Source organism: Archocentrus centrarchus, chromosome 24 (assembly GCF_007364275.1).
Source record: "Archocentrus centrarchus isolate MPI-CPG fArcCen1 chromosome 24, fArcCen1, whole genome shotgun sequence".
In the NCBI taxonomy this organism is placed as follows: Eukaryota; Metazoa; Chordata; class Actinopteri; order Cichliformes; family Cichlidae; genus Archocentrus; species Archocentrus centrarchus.
In genome coordinates, this window is record NC_044369.1 from 34,515,709 (window position 1) to 34,522,242 (window position 6,534).

Here is a 6,534-nt window from a genome sequence, read left to right on the forward strand (position 1 = left end):
GTTAGGAGATGACATGATGCCTCCAAGACTAAGAGGTAATTGTAGCCTCTTCCTGCCAATCCGTGGGAGCTTTTTATTCCAAACAAATGTTGATAATTCGCTGTCCAAATTAGAAAAGAAAGACTTAGTGAGGAACATTGGCACGCTCTGAAATAGATAAAGAAATTTAGGCAGTTTTGTCATTTTGATTGAATTAATTCTTCCAGCAAGGGAGAGAGGTAGGGATTCCCACCTAGCAGTGTCCTGCCTAAGATTCACCAATAGTGGTAGATAATTCACCTTATAACGGTCCTTATATGATCGAGTTATCCAGATACCTAGGTATTTAAATTTTTTAGAACTAATTTTAAAAGAAACAGCGCTCATAGGCTTCCAATCTATAGATGCCACAGGCAGCTCAGGAAGCTTTTTTGAAGATTAATCTTATAACCAGATATTCTCCCAAATTTTTTAAGTAAAATAAGTAACTCACAAAGACTAGACAAAGAGTATGAAATATACAAAAGCGCATCGTCGGTGTAAGGAAATTTTATGTTCACTGCCAAGCCGAATTATACCTTTAATCACCGAACTTTGCAGCAACGCTACAGCAAGCAGTTCAAGTGCGAATAGAAGTGGGGAGACTGGGCACCCCTGCCTCGTACCACGTATCAATTCAGAATAGCTGGATAGATTGCAATTAGTGCGTACAGCCATGTGATGGTTGTCTGCACCCACACAACTGAAATATTTATTTATATTTGTATAAACTTAATATAGTAGGGTTTTATACCTTAATGTTTATAGTTACTGAAGTTGAACGTAGTTTATTGTGCTGTTATAATGTGAGACCTTAAATAATGGTGCATACTTGGCTAACATTGATTTCAGTGACTCATAAGTTCCAGTAATTCTTTTCTGTTTTCCTTGAGTTACCTGCCTGCTGCTCCAGTTCTTCCCTGTTTGAGCAAAAGAGGATGCAGAGGGTGGAGCTGGTTTAAGTGCTGGTTTAAGGCCAATCAAGTGGACTTAACCATCTGTTGTAACCTCATGGGGGGAATGGGTTCTTTCCTGTGTTTTTTTTTAAAATATAGTTACACTTTGGTTCCCCTCGTGGCATTTATTCCATTACTATATAGGTTGAGCTGTCTCTCATTTGGGCAGGTCAGTTAGTTGAGTTCTGTTGAATGGTTTCTGTAAATTTTGTTTAGTTGACATCATTGATTTTTGAGAATTGCTTGTTTTCATGACATTTTTGCCTTTTTGGGGGTTTAATAAAACCCACAATTTGAAAATCAGTGGCGGTACCAGGGGGTGCTATAGCTCCCCCTGGAAAAGTCATAGCACCCCCGATCCTTCATAGCACCCTCAGTAAAATGCTTAGCCCCCCCCTTAGCACATGCAGAAAAATATTTCTGGAGTCGCCACTGTTGAAAATACACCTGTGCCTGTTTGTTTGTGCCAACCTGGTCCCTCATAAGCCACCATTGACAAAGTATATATCAACTTCACTCATGATATAAATTTAGGACCAAAATTGAAAGTCTCTAAAGTCCTAAAGAGGTAATTCCACTCTACCTGGTCAAACGCTTTCTCAGCATCTAATGAAAGTATGATCTCATCACAGTTATGGCCGGGTAGGATGGGAGTACTCCTCCGTGAATCGCCATCTTATCGTGGTGGAGGGTTTCTGTGCCCCAGTGATCCCAGGAGCTATGTTGCCCGGGGGCTTGTCCCCCTGGTAGGGTGTCCCATGGCAAACTGGTCCTGGGTGAGGGTCCAGACAAAGAGCGGTTCAGAAGACCCCTATGTTTGTAACAGCAAGGGAACAGTTTACCCTGCCCGGGATAGGGTTACCGGGGCCCCACCCTGGAGCCAGGCCTGGGGAGGGAGCTCGAGGGAGAGCATCTGGTGGCTGGGCATTAACCCATGGTGCTCGGCCGGGCGCAGCCCGAAGAGGTTACATGGGCCCGCCCTCCTGTAGGCCCACCACCCGCAGGAGGTATCGTAGGGGTCGGGTGCAGTGTGTGTTGCGCGGTGGCCGAGGGCGGAGGCCCTGACGGACTGATCCCCGGCTATTGAGACTGGCTATTGGGACATGGAATGTCACCTCTCTGGTGGGGAAGGAGCCTGAGCTAGTGCGTGAGATGGAGAGATACCAGCTAGATATAGTTGGGCTCACCTCAACGCATGGCCTGGGCTCTGGAACCAGTCTCCTGGAGAAGGGCTGGACTCTGTTCCAGTCTGGAGTTGCCCTCGGTGAGAGGCAGCGAGCTGGGGTGGGTATTTTTGTATCCCCCGGGTTGCTGCCTGTACGTCGGAGTTTTCACCGGTGGACGAGAGGGTAGTTTCCCTGCGCCTTCGGGCTGGGGAACGGGTCCTGACTGTTGTTTGTGCTTATGTGCCGAATGACAGTTCAGAGTACCCACCCTTTTTGGAGTCGCTGGGTGGGGTGCTGGAGAGTGCTCCATCTGGTGACTCCATAGTCTTGCTGGGAGACTTCAACGCTCATGTGGGCAATGACAGTGAGACCTGGAGGGGCGTGACTGGGAGGAACGGCCTCCCTGATCTGAACCCGAATGGTGTTTTGTTGTTGGACTTCTGTGCAAGCCACAGTTTGTCCACAACGAACACCATGTTCGAACATAAGGATGTCCATAAGTGCACATGGCACCAGGACACCCTAGGTCGCAGGTCGATGATCGATTTTTTAATCGTATCATCAGATCTGCGGCCGTATGTTCTGGACACTCGGGTGAAGAGAGGAGCTGAGCTGGCAACTGATCACCACCTGGTGGTAAATGGACTAGCTCTTATATAGCGCTTTTCTACTCAGTCAGAGCACTCAAAGCGCTTACACAACATGTTTACATTCACCCATGCACTCACATTCATACAAGCACTTCCATGTTTATACTAAGCTTAGTGCTTTTAATTAACTAGCATTCACACACATTCATACTCCGACAGGATGGTCGGAGAGCAACTTGGGGTTAAGTATCTTGCCCAAGGATACATTGGCATGTAGCCTGGAGTAGCCAGGAATCGAACCGCTGACCTTCCGATCAGTAGGTGACCTGCTCTACCTACTGAGCTACAGCCACCCCGAGGGCTGTGAGTTGGATCAGGTGGCGGGGGAAGATGCTGGACAGACCTGGCGCACCTAAACGTATTGTGAGGGTGCGCTGGGAACGCCTGGCAGAAGCCCCAGTCCGGGAGATCTTCAACTCCCACCTCCGGCAGAACTTCGACAGCATTCCGAGGGAGGCTGAGGACATTGGGTCCAAATGGACCATGTTCTGCACCTCCATTGTTGAGGCTGCTGCTCAGAGCTGTGGCTGCAAGGTGGTTGGTGCCTGTCAGCTGACAGGTATCAGCAGGCCAAGTGAAATGCAGCTCGGGTAGTGGCCGAAGCAAAAACTCGGGTGTGGGAGGAGTTCGGTGAGGCTATGGAAAAAGACTTTCGGACGGCATCGAAGCGATTCTGGCAAACCATCAGGCGACTCAGGAGGGGAAAGCAGTGCTCCAGTCACACGGTTTATAGTGCGGGTGGGGTGCTGCTGACTTCAACTGAGGCTATAGTCGGAAAGGAATACTTCGAGGACCTTCTGAATCCCACTGACACGCCTTCTGTAGTGGAAGCAGAGTCTGAGGACGAGGGAGATGACTTGAGCATCACTGGCGGTGAGGTCACTGAGGCAGTTAAACAACTCCTTGGTGGCAGAGCCCCTGGGGTGGACGAGATTTGCCCTGAGTTCCTGAAGGTTCTGGATGTTGTAGGGCTGTCTTGGTTGACTCGCCTCTGCAACATCGCGTGGAGATCTGGGGCAGTGCCATTGGATGGTCCTCATCTTTAAGAAGGGAGACCGGAGGGTGTGCTCCAACTTTCGGGGGATCACACTCCTCAGCCTCCCCGGAAAGGTCTATGCCAGGGTGCTGGAAAGGAGGGTGCATCCGTTAGTTGAATCTCGGATCCAGGAGGAACAATGCGGTTTTCGTCCTGGTCGTGGAACGCTGGACCAGCTTTTTATCCTCTCAAGGAAATTTGAGTGTGCGTGGGAGTTTGCCCAACCAGTCTACATGTGCTTTGTGGATTTGGAGAAGGCATTCGACCGTGTCCCTCGGGGTATCCTTTGGGAAGTCCTGCGGAAGTATGGGGTGTCTGGCCCATTGTTGTGGGCCATTCAATCTCTGTACAACCGCAGTGAGAGCTTGGTCCGTATAGCCAGTAATAAGTCGGATTCGTTTCCTGTGGGTGTTGGACTCCGTCAGGGCTGCCCTTTGTCAACGTTTCTGTTCATAATTTTTATGTACAGAATTTTTAGGCATAGCCAGGTGGCGGAAGGCTTCTTCCTTGGTGGCCTTAGAGTCTCATCTCTGCTCTTTGCAGATGATCCGGTCCTTTTGGCTTCATCGGGGGGGGGCCTCCAGCTCGCAGTGGAACGGTTCGCAGCTGAGTGTGAAGTGGCCGGTATGAGAATCAGCACCTCTAAGTCTGAGGCCATCGTCCTCAGCCGGAAAAGGGTGGAGTGACCTCTCCGACTCAGGAATGAGTTCTTGCCCCAAGTGGAGGAGTTCAAGTATCTCGGGGTCTTGTTCACGAGTGATGGGACAAGGGAGCGGGAGATCGACAGACGGATCGCCCCGATCTCCACATCACTGCTTCTGCAGTGATGCGGACGCTGCACTGGTCTGTCCTGGTGAAGAGGGAGCTTAGTGTAAAAGCGAAGCTCTCAATTTACCGGTCGATCTACGTTCCTGGCCACCTCTTGGGTGAGGTGTTCCGGGCATGTCCCACTGGGAGGAGGCCCCGTGGTAGACCCAGGACACGCTGGAGAGATTATATCTCTTGGCTGGCCTGGGAACACCTTGGGGTCCCCCCAGATGAGCTGGAGGAGGTGGCTGGGGAGAGGAAAGCCTGGGCTTCTCTGCTTAGGCTCCTGCCCCCGTGACCTGGCCCCGGATAAGCGGAAGAGAATGGATGGATGGGGTGGGAGTATATAACACATCAAACAGCCGCCTGATATTAAAAAAGGATTGGCAGTTTTTAACACATCCTGTCTGGTCAGGTGAAACAATTGTGGCGATAATCCATTCAAGTCACTTCGCCAACGCTTTAGTAAGGATTTTCAAGTCTGAATTCCATAGTGAAACCGGGCAATATGACCTGCAGTTTAAGGGATCCTTCTCGTTCTTTAATAGCAAAGAAATTAGGAGTTTTCATGTTTTTTCCAGGTACTTTGATTTCTCCCACAGTCCAAAGACCTGCAGTTAGTGGGGTTAGGTTTCCTGGTGATTCTAAATTGCCCAAAGGGGTGAATGATTGTCTGTCTCTTTGTGTTAGCCCTGCAAAAGACTGGTGACCTATCCAGGTGTACCATGCCTCTCACCCTAGGACAGCTGGGATAGGCTCCAGCCCCCAGTGACCCTGAAATGGGAAATTGGAAGAAGATGGATGGATGGATGGATGGATGGGTGGATGGATGGATGGATGGACAGACAAAATAATATTTCTCAGTCTAAAGACTGAACAGGATGACTTTGAACTAGTTTATAGAAGTAGTGGCTTTAACAGCTGTGATTTGGGGGATATTCCTGGTAAAGTGTTTTATGTAATTGAATGTTTCACCAGCAGGGGGTGCTGATCCCAGTGGGCATGTTGAAATGTTTCCAGATGTGAGCCGCTGTGCTTTGTTGCCCTGCCCCCTTTTCCATGCCTTTCATCAGATAAGAATTTGTTCTGGCTGCCTGACTGCACCACTGTGTGGTACAAAGTGGAACTACAGGAAGGAGCAGCCTGATTCTAGCTGGTATTTCTTAAACAGATGTTTTGGACACGTATGGAACATTTTAACAGCTTTGGTTCATTTAAGAAGGTTTCAAACAGGAATTTACAGCACATCAAACAATAATGATTGTAGCATATGCACATCTGTATGTTTGTTCCTAAATGCCTTCTAGATGACTGGTTCAATCTTGATGAAACTTAGCGTATAAACTACCCAGGGCACCAAGATTCATAACATCTATATGGAGGTTGTTTAAACTATTTACTTAAAATTGTTTCTTTTTCTGTGTTTTTGTATATAGAATCTGTGTTGGAGGCCAGTTGGTGAACATATGCTGTTTTAACACACATAAAGCGAACGTAAATTAGCCCGTTTGTATGCATGTTACACATGGGTGGCTGTAGCTCAGTAGGTAGAGCAGGTCACCTACTGATCGGAAGGTCAGGGGTTCGATTCCTGGCTACTCCAGGCTACATGCCAATGTATCCTTGGGCAAGATACTTAACCCCAAGTTGCTCTCCGACCGTTCCGTCGGAGTGTGAATGTGTGTGGATGTTATATAATTTAAAAAAGCACTTAGCTTAGTTAACATGGAAGTGCTTGTATGAATGGGTGTGCATGGGTAAATGTAAAAAACGTGTTGTATAAGCGCTTTGAGTGCTCTGACTGAGTAGAAAAGCGCTATATAAGAACTAGTCCATTTACCATTTACATGTGTTTTAAGGGTCAACAGAGGGTTCAAGTCTGAAGAAGTTTTTATTTCGTA